The sequence below is a fragment of the Anabrus simplex genome, chromosome 4, assembly GCF_040414725.1.
Source record: "Anabrus simplex isolate iqAnaSimp1 chromosome 4, ASM4041472v1, whole genome shotgun sequence".
NCBI lineage: Eukaryota > Metazoa > Arthropoda > Insecta > Orthoptera > Tettigoniidae > Anabrus > Anabrus simplex.
In genome coordinates this window covers 325,429,562-325,447,098 of record NC_090268.1, presented here as the reverse complement: position 1 = coordinate 325,447,098, position 17,537 = coordinate 325,429,562, and the positions used below count along the sequence as shown (strand labels likewise).

Sequence of the window (17,537 nt, the reverse complement as noted above, 5' to 3'; positions counted from 1 at the left end):
CAGCACGTACACCCAGCCCCCGTGCCATTGGAATTAACCAATTAAGGTTAAAATCCCCGACCCGGCCGGGAATCGAACCCGGGACCCTCTGAACCGAAGGCCAGTACGCTGACCGTTCAGCCAACGAGTCGGACATGTTCGGAGCTAATAAACTGGAGCATCTTTTAAACTTCAACAAGCTGCCGGGAACAATAACCGAGTTGGAGAAGAGGGGCGTGCCCCTGGTGGAGTCAGTTAGGATTATGGAAGAAGTCAGGAGAATTTTCGCTGGACCTCTGGGAAGGTAGCCGTTGTCAGCGAGAAGTTCGATAGGGTCCTGCAGCGCAATCCAAAATATAAAGCGATGGTAAAAGTTGCCAGGGTGCTACGATGTGAGGTAGATGAAACAATCAAACTAAAACCAGATGAAGTGGCTTCATTGGAATTTTGTCCAGTCACTTCATATGATGTTAAGAGATCTTTCTCTGAGTACAAAAATATTCTGCATGACAGAAAAACAAGACTATTACCGTAAAACATTTAAAAAGTTGCTTGTTGTAAATTCCTTTTATAGTAATTGAGTGTGTTATTAAATTATAAGTAATTTTTTCACGTCTATTTTGTTGCCTGTTTTACACATTAGTGTTTATTTACATGCCTATTTTGGCTAATTTAAGAGCCTACATACCTGCCTATTTTAACTGTTTTTAGTGCCTATAATTCTCATTTCTAGTGATAAGGAACGTATGGTTGCTCTCCCAGCGTGGTTGCCAGTGGCGATCTGACGGACCGAAGCTGTACACACCTATCCCCTCGGTCCCTTCCCCTATCTGACATACAGCAGCAAGCCGCTCGAGGTGAGTCGAGGGGAGAGGGACGTACCGCCAGGACTGCAATGTCGGTCTCCGATGCCTTGCACTCAGAATTACGAGCAACGTTTTTTCTCTCATTGCTTTCAAATTTTGTAAATGGAACAATTTGTCAGATGCTTTAAGATTTCCATTGTCTCATTTGATGTTTGGGCTTCGCCGAGAGCCTTGGTAGCCCTTAGTATACGCCACTGGTGAGGTGGTTTGTAGTGTGATGAACTGTGTGTAAATGAAGATGTATGATAACACGGACATAAACAACCACCCCTCCGGCAGAAGGAATGAACTAAACGAGGTTAAAATCCTCGACCCGGCCGGGAATCGAACCCGCCACTGCGCTGACCATTCAGTCAAGCAGCCGGACCGACTAACTTTCTGATCTACAACAATCTGCAAAAAAAACATTTTCCAGTGGTGAAAGAATTGCCGAGATAAAATCGGTTCGCGAGATTACCTTCCACATAGAAACAAACTCAGAAACTTTCCGTATAATATTAGTGTAGATACGGATATGGTGACTTACAGTTTGACGTCGATGTAGGCGCTGCGTAGCGAGAAACAGCTGAGATGTTACTGATGCAGAAATACACACAAGACTAACCAGAGCGGCTAGCTACCAGCTCTATCAACAAAGTAGACTAGCGATCTGTCATCCGTCCATTGCGTCATAAGATAAAAATCTTCGCTCTCCAATAAATAATGCAACTGATCTGGCAGAGACCATCCAGGGTCAGGAGACTAGGATATAAGAAACCTGTACTGTAGATAATCCATCGTCTTGAATTCCTTTAAAAATGTTTCTGTTTTCTCTAAGAAGTTGATAAGAAATAGATTTAAGTGACAGTATGAGTCTCTCATTCTGCAACGGAAGTGAGCGAAGAGCCACTAAGGAAACACATGTATATGTATGTTCAATTCTCAGCCCGAAGGCTGGTTTGATCCTCAACAGATCCACCATTAGCTGTCGTAGCTACCCTAGGCGTCACTGAAGAAGCGTACTAGGGAAATGAGGAGTGAGGTAGTTTCCCGTTGCTTTTCTCACTGAGTCAGAAGTTGCTATTACATATCAGTCCGTCAAGCCCAATGGAATGCATACACCAACGGACCCTATGAGCAACATTTTCATACCATTCATAACAGGGACTGGCTGATTAAAGAATGGCATTACTAGCATCGCTCATACCTCAGTCACTTTCACATTGTCAAAATCAAGGATAAGACTGTGACAGATCAATGAAAGTAACAAAATTGCTCTAGCCCATACCAGAAGACATAGTGGAATGTAAACGTTACATCTCGCCAGCGAAAGGTAGCCTATAAGAAAACAGAAAAAGACAACTTCATTTTAGCAGAGCGTTTCTTTTCTCTCCTCCCGTCTGTGAATAGGGGCTGTAGAATGCATCCACGGCATCCCCTGACTGTCGTACAAGGGGGCTTACCATGTAGGTGGAATGCATCCACTTACTCGTACCAGACTTCCCACTTTCATCGTTCGTATCATGTCCGGTTCCATGACTAAATTGTCAGCGTGCTGACTTTTGGTCCAGAGGGTCTCTGGTTCGATTCCCGGCCGGGTCGGGGACTTTAACCTTCATTTGTTAATTCTGATGTTTCGGTGTATGTGCCGTCTCCATCATTAGAATTCATCACAGGTAGGGCCCCATCCTCACAGACTCGCAGGTGTAAAGAGCTGCACCGCCATACGTCATCAATTGGCCACACACCATTAATTAGATTCGTACATGACCTCCCTTCCTCAACTCCCATCCTCTTCTGAATCTGACGATATTAGGGTGTCCAGAGATTTTAATTCTGGATCCTCATGAGACCAACGAAGGAACTGTAGTTACGCTGATCACGCGCAGTCTCATGTCCACAGGCTATCTGGCTGGGCAGCAGTTGTCTTAGCTGACCAAGGCCCTAATGAGCTGTTGCCTCACGGGTTTGTTTGTTTTTTTTCACTTAACTGAATACAGTATTCATGAAATTTAAGAAGTAATCCTACAACAAGTAAGTTATTCACTAGACCACATTTTTCGTATATGCCATTATAGTTCCCTATATGTATCAGTGGTAGAGTGTCGGCCTCCGGATCCCAAAATCGTGGGTTCGAACCCGGGGGAGGTAGTCGGAATTTTGAAGGGTGAGGAAAAGTCCATCCGGTACTCTATGATGTCGGCATGTAAAAAAGACAGTGTTGTTATTCACATTTTCACACGTTCATTCATCACAATTTCAGTAAGCTTTCATGATAATACTGTGCAAATAATGTATACCGTATTTACGCGAATAATACCCGCACATAAAAAAAAAAAATGGGCACGAAATTGGGGTGCGGGTTTTATTTGCGTCAATGTTGGCATTTTTTTTTCAAAATCAGCCTCCCTAAATTTAGGGTGCGAGATTATTCGGTGGCGGGTATTATTCGCGTAAATACCCGTATTTACGCGAATAATACCCGCACATTAAAAAAAAAGAGGCACGAAATTGGGGTGCGGGTTTTATTTGCGTCAATGTTGGCATTTTTTTTCAAAATCAGCCTTCCTAAATTCAGGGTGCGGGATTATTCGCTGGCGGGTATTATTCGCGTAAATATTTACGCGAATAATACCCGCACATTTAAAAAAATGAGGCACGAAATTGGGATGCGGTTTTTCGCGTCAAATTTGGCATTTCTTTTTTTCAAAATAAGCCTGCCTAAAGTTAGGGCGCGGGGATTATTCGCGTAAATACGGTATTTTGATTTGTTCATCTATAACCCTAACATACCATGTAAAATAGGGTTCTTTTCTGTATGGGAAGTTCAATAAAAATAAAGACTACATATTACTTTGTACCTAAAATAATGAAAATAAGATTACACTAGCTACTGTATGTAAATAACTCAGATAATGGCTATCAATAAAGAATGAACTGCCGGGCGAGTTGGCCGTGCGCGTAGAGGCGCGCGGCTGTGAGCTTGCATCCGGGAGATAGTAGGTTCGAATCCCACTATCGGCAGCCCTGAAAATGGTTTTCCGTAGTTTCCCATTTTCACACCAGGCAAATGCTGGGGCTGTACCTTAATTAAGGACACGGCCGCTTCCTTCCAACTCCTAGGCCTTTCCTATCCCATCGTCGCCATAAGACCTATCAGTGTCGGTGCGACGTAAAGCCCCTAGCAAAAAAGGAATGAATGAATGAATGAATGAACTGAATCATCTACGCAAAGAAACGCGTTTTCGTCACTCGCAAGGGCGTACAGTTCCATCTTTAGTCTGAATTGACAGGCCGAACAGAGAGTTTTTCTTGCCCCAGTTCCTCGCCACACACACAAACAACAGATCCGTCCGTCCTGCAATCTGGTTGAGTATTTGTATACAAATTTTTCATGGGGAAAATGTCATTAGTGGATGAGTTGATTGCATATGCAGTGATTTGCAAGCATCGTAAAGAAGAGAGCACGGAAACGACGCAGAGTGTGGAGGAAAGGGTGGTTGAAGCGGAATAACTACACCTATTTAAATTGATTGTAAGAGGTACAAGTGTACCCACAGTCGCAACCACAATTATCGACATATGGATCAAACTACCTACTCAATTATTGATGTATGGATGAAACTACGATGAAACTATTCTTTACTTTGTATTTTCCTCAACGAAAGAGGATATTTAAACCTTCAGTAAATTCAGATAAAAAGAGTTTTGATCAAGTGGTCATACTGCAATGCGGGGCAGAGATAATGTTTCACTATCCACGGGGAGACTAGACAGACTGACTGAGCACTTCATCTGTCAGTCGGTCGTGATTTCCCCATACACGTCCGTTCCGCCTGTCAGGCGCCACATTCTGCAGTTTGAACTGACGGAATTCTCACAGTCCAACAGTCCAAACGATTGGCAGACCGGCCACTCCATACACCTCAGTCACAGTCTTGTGCCTCAGTCTTCAACAGTCCGCCTCCGTAGCGTAACGGTTAGTGTTATTAGCTGCCGTCCTCGGGGCCCGGGTTCGATTCCCGGTACTGCCAGGAATTTAAAACTGGCAGAAGGGCTGGTATGTGCTTGAAATGGTACATGCAGCTCACCTCCAATGCGGGTGTGCCTGAAAAGAGCTGCACCACCTCAGGATGAGGACACGAGTTTACTTTAGTCTTCAACAGCTGCTCAGGTCGATCGGAAGGTGAAGCTGCACGTGTAGGCCTATGGGGGTCCTAAGGATGATTCACTATGCCAAGTACTAGCCCCCCCGCCCCCTGTGGATGGAGTGGTAGAATATATCCTCGGTAATCCCTGTCTGTCGTAAAAGGTGACCAGGGACTCTGAACTAAGGATCGTAGGCTGGTGACCGCAGTTCCCCAAGCTGAGTCCGGCATTGCTTCCACTTATTTCTTTCAGACTCTTCACTTTCATCCTTCCTGTCTGGCCTCCCTTGGTCAACTCTTGTTCTCTTCCGACCTCCCTCAGCTAAGCCTAAGGAGTCTTTCATGTTCACGCCCTTAGTAACCCTTCTCTTTCTCTTGCCGATACCTTTATTTATTTATTTATTTATTTATTTATTTATTTATTTATTTATTCAATGTGCCACCAACAGACACACTCCAATTATAGGTGGCTTTTACAAATTATTTGACACAAACAACACAGAAATACCAACAAGAAGAAAATATGAATATGAATTATCGGATCTCTTACAGTTTCCTTGTGATAAGCGTTAATAGAAGAGTTCTTTATTTAATCAACTGAGCTGCTTTCAATAGCAAGATACCGCATGAATATACAATATTTTCACGCGGTAACAGAAGCATACCGGAAACCTCTACCGCCCAGCTAGGGATGCATCCGTCGTCTAGGACTTCATAGTTCCTAGGATTCTTCGTACAGCTTACTGGCTGACAGGGTTGCCTGTCTGATGTTTCCAGGCGTTACTATGGTTATACGTCGGATTCCTGGTGTATCTTAGCTTCGTCTGCTGCCAACTCGGGCATTCTGCTACCAGCATCCTAAGAGCCTGGGGTTTCTAACAAATGTCTTCTTCTTCTTCTTCTTCTTTGCCGGGCTGAGTGACTCAGACGGTTGAGGCGCTGGCCTTCTGACCCCAACTTGGCAGGTTTGATCCTGGCTCAGTCCGGTGGTATTTGAAGGTGCTCAAATACATCAGCCTCGTGTCGGTAGATTTACTGGCACGTAAAAGAACTCCTGTGGGATAAACTTCCGGCACCTTGGCATCTCCGAAAACCGAATAAGTAGTTAATAGGACGTAAAGTCAATTACATTATTATTAACAAATATCTTCAAAAAATTTACAGAGAGAGGATTTCTCATAAGCCACTCGCGCTGATGTCTTTCTCGGTTGCATGACGCCTTCCTTTCCTATATGCACCGATCTATGTAGAAAGAAATTAAACCATTTCCGTTATTGGCAATGTATGTCCATGGAGGAGTGTAACGTAAAGACTTCCACTACATTCGTGCACCAAATGAGACTAGAGCGGTTACTTCTACCCCCAGCCCTCAGGAATCAGCGTGTAAATATGCAAATATCAGTCCTGAAGGAAAAAGAGCATATTGTTACCTGGGTCGTAGAATACGCTCCGATGACAGACGGAAAGAAGACATAATTCTAAATTATCTCAAACAATAAAATAAATTTGCTCACTTCCAACGTAAGATACGCGTTTCAGAAAGATGTTTCAGAAGACTTTCGCGTGGAGCGTAGTACTGTCTGTACGGACAATAACTGGCTCATAAGGAAATTTTGGAAATGTGGTGTCGCAGAAGAACGCTAAAGGTGAGATGGGAAAATCGAATCAGAAATGGATGCAATAAAGTTAAAACGATTTGGCGAAAGTTTGTTCGGAAGAAGATATAGATTGATTGGGCATTTCTTGAGACATCCAGGAGTTGTTCAGTTATTTTTTCAGGAACGTTTAGGGAGCAAGATCGGTAGAGGGAGGCCAAGACATGAATATGCCAAACAGATTAGAGTCGTAGAAATGAAGGGATTAACGCTGGTGGAAAGGATGAAATGGAGGGATCCATCAAACAAATCTCTTAAATGAATGACCAAAATAAACTTATTTTCCGGTAAATTACAGGCTGAGTGAGTCCCAAGAACATGTGCCTGTACTGAAGGGAAACTCCATTTTCTAGATTTATCGACTCCTTGACGGAGATTCGAATCCACGTCCTTCAAAGTGAATCAGTCGCTTCATTACACACCGGCTAGGAAACTCTCTGTAATACCACTTTTTCTACAAGTTGCTTTACGTCGCACCGGTGGAGACTGGTCTTATGGCGACGATGGGATAGGAAAGGGCTAGGAGTGGGTAGGAAGGGGCTGTGGCATTAATTAAGGTACAACCCCAGCATTTTCCTGGCGTGAAAATGAGAAAACACGGAAAACTATCTTCAGGGCTGCCGAAAGGGGGTTTCGAACACACTATCTCACAGTACACAGCTGCGCGCCTCTAAACGCACGGCCAATTCGCCTGGTTGCAATACCTTAGAAATAGTGACAAAAGGAAATCTATCTCCGTTCAGTCAATGAAGCACCCTGGAGGTGTGGAAGGCAAAGGCTTCACCTTTCCGTATTCTCAGTATTACGGAACGGAATGCAGGAATGTGGCAACAGCGTGCAATGCTCCTCTCTGCAGCCCTAACTGTCAGAATGCTTCTTACTACTACTATTACTGCTACTACTCCTAAAATGTTTCCATTCCTCCCCTGAAGGGGGAAGCGGGCCTCTTAGACGATGACGCCGTCTCTCAGGCCGGGAGATTTGTTACGGTGAAGATGCACGGAGAAGGTGAGGGAGTTAGCGGCCGTGGCCTATACTAGGAACTGTCCCGTCATTCGCCTTAATGCAGGAGAATGGAAAAGCACGGAAAACCATGCTCAGGACAGCCGACGGTTGGGGCCAGCCATGAGGTCCAGCCCTGTCCCATCTCCCGAATGGAGAGGCGTAGAGCCACGGTAGAGCCATGGCCACCCCTCCTCTGCTCGGTTGGTCGGTCAGAGTGCAGAGCTGTTGGGCCACGGACCAAGCGTGGCCACTTGAGGGCCGAGACTCACTCTGCATCTACCAACCATGCTTATTACAATACTACGGGTATAACTGATAATTAAGACAGAGTGGCCAACCTTATACTTGGCTACCGTTGCCCATAGGTATTAACTGATTAGGGACGGAATTATTTTTCTTTCAAGAAATATTTTTTCTAGTTTATTTAAGGTTAAATAATTGTAAACTTTCTTCTTGCTACTTAATCGCACTAACAACTGAACACTCATTAGTTGCTTAGATATGACCAGTGACCAGTGCACCGGAAAAACCTTGTATCCCACAATGTTCTTCCTGTTCATTATTTCCCTTAAGACTGGCCACGCCTCCCAGCCACGTATGGATATACAGTCCATCAGAACAAATTTTGTTGTGTTCATTTTCGTACGCCAGTGTGTGAAGGAAAATGAACCTTACTGTACCGTACTGTTGTATGTTCCCACGACGTGTTTACGCACTCCTACAGTTCTGTATACTGCATTTAAGGTTCATTTTCGTTTACTCATCAGCATAGGAAAACGAACACAACGAAGAATTGTTCTGATGGACTTAATATCTATATGCGGCTGGGAGGCTTGACCAGTCCTAAGGAGAATGATGGATAGGAAGACCATTGTGGAATACGAGGTTTCGCCGGTGCAGCGACAATGTGGTCACGCTAGTCCTGAACGAGTACAAATCTCCGATCTTCAAGGTATAATCCGCGAAACTTTCAGTGATACTTGGTTTCACGGGGTGAGGAGTAACGGGGCAGCTACCCCGGTTCCGGTAATACTGCCAAGTGAATGGAAATGAAATCTGAATTGAATCGGTAGTATGATCGATCGATATGAATTTTCTAAACCTTTATTATCTTAAGCCAACAACTGTGTCACACACACATTATACAACATTATATAACATTACCCGATGCGAATCTTGTTCCTAGCATGAATTCTATATTTTTGCTTTGCTCTGTAAACAACAACAGTAATAGTACGTAAAGTGTACTCCCCCTGTGGGTGGGGGCGGTAGAATAACACCCACGGTATCCCCTGCCTGTCGTAAGAGGCGACTAAAAGGGGCCCCAGGGGCTCTGAACTTTGGAGCGTGGGTTGGCGGCCACGGGGCCCTTAGCTGAGTCCTGGCATTGCTTCCACTTACTTGTGCCAGTCTCCACACTTTCATCTATCGTATCCGACCTCTCTTGGTCAACTCTTGTTCTTTTCCGACCCCGATGCTATTAGTTTTGCGAGGGCTAGGGAGTCTTTCATTTTCACGCCCTTCGTGGCCCTTGTCTTCCTTTGGTCGATGTCTTCATTTTTCGAAGTGTCGGATTCCTTCCAATTTTCCCTCTGATTAGTGTTATATAGAGGATGGTTGCCTAGTTGTACTTCCTCTTAAAACAATAATCACCACCGTAAAGTGTACACCAGATGTCTCACGGCGATTCATAGTTTGTGTGTCAACGGTTGCCAATACGAATCTCGAAGATAAGCGAGATCTACCGATTCAACACTAGGGAGCCTAAGTAACACTAAGAGTTTCGCGTACTATAATTGACCAAAATGTACATTCTTCTGTCTGTTTTCAAACATTTGCCTTTTTATTGTCCTTCCTATGTTTCTTTACACTTTAACCGGTATGATAAGCCGCAAAGCACGTCACACATAACCCAACATCGCTTTTTCTGTACAGAGTGCGTCTCACGCTGGTGGAGAATTCTTTATCACATCTCCATATAACCTTCATTCAAAGTCCAGATGTGGAATGTCAGATCCAGTCGCTTTCACGAAGGTCCAAGCATTCTGTACTCCCATGTCTATCATTCAGTTGAATATTGGACACCACCACTTCCTGCCCCTAATTCCAACACGATAGTTCCAACATTAGCATCCATCTGGTTGGTTCCCCCATCTATTTGTTAAACTTTGTGATGATATTAGGGTGGTTGACTTTGATTACTTTTTTCTCAGATCGAGAATAGCAGTTGGCTGATGTTACTCGTTTCACGTCATGCACCGATGAGGCTACTGTTGAGATAGCATTGTCCACCCAATTATCTACCAACACTTCATTGTTATTGTAGAAAGTGAAATCATTTCTTATAGCCTCTGCATTCTTTTCAGGACAGTCTTTTGAAATGCAGTGTTGCCTGATTGTGCCTGTGCCACCACAGTCCTACTCCTTAAAGTCTGTTATAGAGGAGGTAATACAGTACAAAGTTTGTCAAAACTAAAACCGTCATGGCTAAATTAAACTTTGGGCGGGGTGTGGGGTTATTTATCATATGTAACATAGGAGCAACTGCCTTTTTTACACTTTGCCTCATCATCTACATTGGAATTTTACCCATATAAATTTCGAAGTCCACAAAACACCCATATTTCGTGTTCAAACATCATACTTTACGGAATCAAATGTGTTTCTGATGCACTGCTTGCACCCGTGGTGTCCAAAGTACTCGAATCATCATTCGTCAAAATAAGTGCTGTTCTCACTTGAAATGAGTGACATAAGCGGTCTTCAGCGAACTAATAACTGGTCTCACCTTCCCGATTTTATGCAGCTCATCGAGTGCAATATTATCCGCGTAATGTAAATAACGCATTCTTGAATAAACCTATCCCTGCTCATTGAATTGCACACCATAGGATTCTTTCACACTGACGTTTTTAGCGCTTCGACTCATTTCTCCGGCGCGGCAGAGCGCTTCTTGTAGTCGCGCTGCCTACGCATGTTGTAGCGCGCCTGAACACTTCTCAGTGTCTTGCAAGATGGATTCGGATGAATCCCAGTTGCTTTGCTAATTAGGAGAAGACGAAGACGACGTAGGCATAAACGTAGATACTGGAAACATCCAACGATTCAGACTCGTGTAAAATTGTGGACAGTTTTCTACTCTTTACAATGAAACAACATTTTTAAACTACAGTACTTCAGGATGTCCATAGCATGTTATGATAGTGTGTAAAATAGTCTTCAAAACTTGCTGACTACTTTTCAAGTACTGTACCAGGAAAAGTTGTTGGGCTATTGAGCATGGGAAAGGTCTCAGGTAGTAAACGATTCTTAGGAGCCGGTACAGAGAAAGGAGTTCACAGGGCGAAATAATAGATGCTATTTTGCTAATGAAAATTTATTTATAAATGTAGGCGCAAAAATAACCTTCTTCTTATATCGCATTAAACTGAGAAATTACTTGAAAATGTATTATTTCATGTGTAGTCAACTCAAAATTGAAATTCAGAAAATTCTCTGCTATAAAGGAAGTTGAAAATTAAACTTATTTCATCATGAATTGCATACGTTGAACGTGGTTTCATAAGTCTTTAGAATGTTCAGAAATAAACACTTGTTTTCATAAATCATTCTCATATGAAGCCTAAAGTCTGTTTAAATTATTAAATTAATTATTACACGAAAATGAATTTTCATCAATTTGCACTTGTAACTTGTGGTTAACGTAGCACTTTAAAAGAATGATTTGAAAAAGTGCCTCTTCATTAAGTCAATGATTGTCTAGTGCAATAGTTTTTAAAGTAATCACTTGCTTTTACCAGTTTAAAATGCCAAATGCTCGCATATCACCTGAGAGTTTTTGTAGGCTGGAACTGGAACTCCAACGATGTTGTCAGCACCACGTCGAACCAAGTACCATCTCCAACGTCGTACCACGTTCCATTTCCCTCGCTGTACCATGTATTACATCTCTCGTCGAACCACGTACCGCCTCCAACGTCGCACTATGTCCCGCGTCGAGTCAGGTGTTGAGTTGATATGAGGCTTAACACTCGGTCAAGATTTCTGGTGTCGTATAATGTTGTGGACACACGAGAAAGTTCAATTGACACTGGATCGTGAGTGTAAAAATATAGCACTGTCTGGTTAATTGAATATTCGCAGGTCAAGAATAAATAGCATTCATAATTGCACTTAGAATCACGACACTGGATCGTGAGTGTAAAAATATAGCACTGTGTGGTTAATTGAATATTCGCAGGTCAAGAATACATAGCATTCATAATTACACTTAGAATCACGTGAATTTTGAATCACAATTTGTAATGTGCACTTTGAAACACAGTCCGTTATCTTTCAAAGCAATGCTCATTATTAGAAATAGTTATGGCTTTTAAAATGAATTAAAGCACAGTCTGAAGCGTTTGAAACACATGTCACAGTTCGAAGTATCCACAGTTTTTAAATATTCACCTTAAATAACGTGAGTTTTTAAAGACAAGGTTCATATAATGCAGGATATTTACACTAGAACACAATATTCTTGACATTCAGAACTCGTTGTATCGAGTTCGGAGCGAAACTTAAAGTTCAAAGTTTATGGAAATGGTGAGTGTAAGTCCAGTCCATGTCCTGTATACACATGATGTGTTTAAATGTCTCTAGCTATCACCAACATAAAAGGAAGTTTTCAATGTTATTTAACTTCACTTAAGTAGGTATTTCCTGAAAATGACATAAAAGTCCTTAAGGTTTACTGACTTGTTTGCTATCACTGTTCAAACACTAGTCATATGTGAGAAAATGTTCCCTTTCGGCTATGATAATTACTGAGTTTCTGATTATCAAAATTATGAGTTATGAGAAGCCACAGTTCAATGTTAAACACATGCAGAAATTGTATCAAGTTCGGAGATGCACCGATAATAATAGAGTTCAAATCATCACACGAAGTCTTTTTCCAAGTCCGTAACACTGTATTTGAGAATAACAGAGTTCAACTTAATGTACACCGAATTTTTACAAGTCCGCAACACAGCAGAAAATTTGTAAGTATCGTCTTAGTACACGGCGAATTTTTCTAAGTCTTTTAGCACGGCAGAAATCTCATAATTTCGACGAACAACTTCGCGTAACGCGACACGGCGACAGTAGAATCTGACATCGTCGAGCTGTGGATTGCAACTGCCTGCAGCAGGACCCTCTCATTGGTACCGGCGGGACCAGTACCGTGAGCTTTTTAGCTCATCAGCCTCGTTTTGGGCTTTGAAGCTATTTCCGAAGATGTCTTCTTCCCTCGAGGCGAGGCTCTTTTATACTGAAAGCTGGCTGGCTCTCTGCTTCAAGCGAAAAAAAAAAGTGTTTCTTTTCCACCTTAATATCTCGGAAACTAGTAGGTGGATTTCCTTCTAATTTTGGCCACTTTACTTTTAAAATATGAGCTTCACGCTGGTGTACTTCATATTTTCATAGTTAACGGCGTTTAGTATATATCAAAATTGTTCTAGTACATTCTAGACGGGTGAGTCTGCAGCACGTGGCGATTACGTCACCCAGCCGGTTCTCTGCCTGTGACGTACCACTGTCTCTCTCGCTCTCACAGCGAGCAGCTGAGTCTCGAATGTTCGCTCGACATGCTGCCTCCAAATGCTAGAGCTATCAGCTCGTAAATAAATTACGAATTAAAAATGCAATGTACCAGGCCGTAGGCATTCCTGGTACAGTACAAAAGGATCAGTATCTTGGCAAATGAACAAGATTTAAATGGCAACCTAGAATACTGTCTCTGAAACTGTTCTCATACAGGACTCTAAATATCTTCAAAATCTAGTGAGAAATCCTTGTGTATTCACGTCTTGTCGCATGTGTACTGCATTGAAATGCAATGCCTAGCTGTAATGAAATGATAAATATACACGTTTTGTTGTGTAGTATACATAAGTTAAATAAATCTTACGTGCATTGTTTTACTCATATGTTGTTCTACTAGAGAACTCCGATATGAACTTCTCGCACATTTCTTCCCATGCTTTACGTTTCTTGATATTATGGCTATATTTTATATACTTTATTTGAATAGAATTTTTTTTAAAAATTTTGTTCGTATATTTTTCAGGATTGCAATCTAATACATTGTTGTAACTGTGGCTTCAGTAAAGATGTTGTTGTTTGAGTCATCAGTCCATAGACTGGTTTGATGCAGCTCTCCATGCCACCCTATCCTGTGCTAACCTTTTCATTTCTACGTAACTATTGCATCCTACGTCTGCTCTAATCTGCTTGTCATATTCATACCTTGGCCTACCCCTACCGTTCTTACCCCCTACACTTCCTTCAAAAACCAACTGAACAAGTCCTGGGTGTCTTAAGATGTGTCCTATCATTCTAACTCTTCTTCTCGTCAAATTTAGCCAAATAGATCTCCTCTCACCAATTCGATTCAGTATCTCTTCATTCGTGATTCGATCTATCCATCTCACCTTCAGCATTCTTCTGTAACACCACATTTCAAAAGCTTCTATTCTCTTTCTTTCTGAGCCAGTTATTGTCCATGTTTCACTTCCATACAATGCCACGCTCCACACGAACGTCTTCAAAAACATCTTTCTAATTCCGATATCAATGTTTGAAGTGAGCAAATTTCTTTTCTTAAGAAAGCTCTTCCTTGCTTGTGCTAGTCTGCATTTTATGTCCTCCTTACTTCTGCCATCGTTAGTTATTTTACTACCCAAGTAACAATATTCATCTACTTCCTTTAAGACTTCATTTCCTAATCTAATATTTCCCGCATCACCTGCCTTCGTTCGACTGCACTCCATTACTTTTGTTTTGGACTAATTTATTTTCATCTTGTACTCCTTACCCAAGACTTCATCCATACCATTCAGCAACTTCTCGAGATCTTCTGCAGTCTCAGATAAAATAACAATATCATCGGCAAATCTCAAGGTTTTGATTTCTTCTCCTTGGACTGTGATTCCCTTTCCAAATTTCTCTTTGATTTCCCTTACTGCCTGTTCTATGTAAACATTGAAAAGGAGAGGGGACAAACTGCAGCCTTGCCTCACTCCTTTCTGGATTGCTGCTTCTTTTTCAAATCCCTCGATTCTTATCACTGCAGACTGATTTTTATACAGATTGTAGATAATTCTTCGTTCTCGGTATCTGATCCCCATCATCTTCAGAATCATAAATAGCTTGGTCCAATCAACATTATCGAATGCCTTTTCTAGATCTACGAATGCCATGTACGTGGGCTTGTCCTTCTTGATTCGATCCTCTAAGATCAGACGTAAAGTCAGGATTGCTTCACGTGTTCCTACATTTCTTCTGAAGCCAAATTGATCTTCTTCCAACTCAGCTTCAACTTGTTTTTCCATTCTTCTGTAAATAATACGTGTTAAAATTTTGCAGGCATGAGATACTAAACTAATGGTGCGGTAGTTTTCACACCTGTCAGCACCGGCTTTCTTGGGAATAGGTATAACAACATTCTTCTGAAAATCGGATGGGACTTCTCCTGTCTCATACATCTTGCACACTAAATGAAATAACCTTGCCATGCTGGTTTCTCCTAAGGCAGTCAGTAATTCAGAGGGAATGTCATCAATTCCAGGTGCCTTGTTCCTATTTAGGTCACTCACAGCTCTGTCAAACTCTGACCTCAAAATTGGGTCTCCCATTTCATCAGCATCAACAGCCTCTTCATGTTCCAGAACCAAATTATCTACATCTTTACCTTGATACAACTGTTGGATATGCTCCTGCCATCTTTCTGCTCTGCCTTCTTTCCCTAGAAGTGGTTTTCCATCTGAGCTCTTAATATTCATACACCTAGATTTCCTTTCTCCAAAGGTTTCCTTGATTTTCCTGTATGCAGCATCTACCTTTCCCAGGACCATACAGCCTTCGACATCCTTGCACTTCTCCTTCAGCCATTCTTCCTTAGCTATCTTGCACTTTCTATCCACTTGATTCTTTAATCGCCTGTATTCTTTTCTGCCCTCTTCATTTCTAGCATTCTTGTATTTTCGTCGTTCATCAATCAGGTCTAGTATCTCCTGAGTTATCCACTGATTCTTAGTTGATCTTTTCTTCCTTCCTAACATTTCTTCAGCAGCCCTACTGACTTCATTTTTCATGACTCTCCACTCTTCCTCTATAGTCTTTCCTTCAGCCTTTTCATTTAGTCCTTGTGCAACATGTTCCTTGAAACAATCCCTCACACTCTTTTCTTTCAACTTGTCTAGATCCCATCTTTTTGCATTCTTTCCTTTCTTCAATTTCTTCAACTTCAGATGGCATTTCATGACCAACAAGTTGTGGTCAGAGTCCACGTCTGCTCCTGGGAAAGTTTTGCAATCCAACACCTGGTTTCTGAATCTCTGCCTAATCATAATGAAGTCTATTTGATACCTTCCAGTGTCTCCAGGTCTCGTCCACGTATACAGCCGTCGTTTGTGGTGTTTGAACCAAGTATTGGCAAGGACTAAATTATGATCAGTGCAGAATTCAACCAGCCGACTTCCTCTTTCGTTCCTTTGTCCCAATCCAAATTCTCCTACTGTACTACCTTCTCTTCCTTGGCCTACCACTGCATTCCAGTCTCCCATCACAATTAGATTCTCGTCACCTTTTACATATTGTATTAAATCTTCTATCTCCTCATATATTCTTTCGATTTCTTCATCATCCGCTGAACTAGTAGGCATATAGACCTGCACTATTGTGGTGGGCATTGGTTTGGTGTCTATCTTGACGACAATAATTCTTTCACTATGCTGGTCGTAGTAGCTTACCCGCTGTCCTATTTTCTTATTCATTATTAAACCAACTCCTGCATTTCCTCTGTTTGATTTTGTGTTGATAATTCGGTAGTCGCCTGACCAAAAATCTTGTTCTTCCTGCCAACGTACTTCACTTATGCCAACTACATCTAACTTTAGCCTATCCATCTCCCTTTTCAGATTCTCTAACCTACCACAACGATTCAAACTTCTAACATTCCACGCTCCGACTCGCAGAATGTCAGTATCCATCTTCCTGATGATCGCCCCCTCTCGTGTAGTCCCCACCCGGAGATCCGAATGGGGGACTAGTTTACCTCCGGAATATTTTACCCGGGAGGAAGCCATCATGAGTACATCATTCATACAGAGAGAGCTGCATGTCCTCGGGAGTTAGTTACGGCTGTAGTTTCCCGTTGCTTTCAGCCGTGTAGCAGTATCAACACAGCTAAGCCATGTTGAGTATTATTACAAGGCCGTATCAGTCAATCATCTAGACTGCCGCCCTTGCAACTACCGAAAGGCTGCTACCCCCCTTTCGATGAACCATTCGTTAGTCTGGTCTCTCAACAGATACCCATCCGATATGGTTGCACCTGCGGCTCGGCTATCTGCATCATTGGGACACGCAAGCCTCCCCACCACGGCAAGGTCACATGGTTCGCAGAGGAGGTAGTAAAGATTACAGGAGGCAGTAAAGATTACAGAGTATAGTTCTGTAAGTAAGTTTAATTCGAATACGTAAGTTGTGTACAGTCGGCAGTTCAGCAGCTTACCCGTTAAGCCACGGAGGCAGACAAGTAAAACCTATAAAAACATTGTTTTAAAAATAATCTTACAATAATGAATAATCCGTTTGTTCATATAATTTAACAATATATTGCGTTAGTTCTTTCTTGATGCCTTTGCTGGTGAGATGTGTTGTTTACAGTGCGCTTTGTCTTCTGGTACGGGCTAGAATAAATGTGTTACTTTCATTGACCTGTCTCAGTCTCATCCTTGAATTTGACAATGTAAAAGTGACCGTGGAATGAGCGATGCTAGTAATACCATTCCTTACGCAGCCAATCCCTGTTATAAGTGGCGTGAAAATATCGTTTATAGGGTCGGCTAGTGCATGCATTTCAGTGGGCTTGTCAG

At 42.3% G+C, this 17,537-nt stretch overlaps 2 protein-coding genes across 11 annotated transcripts in view; one reads left to right on the top strand and one right to left on the bottom strand.

Annotated features, from left to right (window-relative positions):
* LOC136871946 (uncharacterized) overlaps positions 1 to 17,537 on the top strand; it is a 519,021-nt gene that overhangs the window by 44,452 nt on the left and 457,032 nt on the right. The gene's annotated exons all lie outside the window — the stretch shown is intronic.
* LOC136871947 (uncharacterized) overlaps positions 1 to 17,537 on the bottom strand; it is a 561,695-nt gene that overhangs the window by 373,450 nt on the left and 170,708 nt on the right. For 3 of the 8 annotated variants that reach the window (XM_068227262.1, XM_068227266.1, XM_068227267.1), the window contains exon 1: positions 1,372 to 1,459. The exons of 2 other annotated variants lie outside the window; for them this stretch is intronic. The gene's annotated coding sequence lies outside the window, so the exon portion shown is untranslated. Of the gene's footprint in view, positions 1 to 1,371; positions 1,460 to 17,537 lie in introns of those variants that run through there. 3 more of the 8 variants (XM_068227263.1, XM_068227268.1, XR_011018048.1) reach the window with 2 other exon arrangements.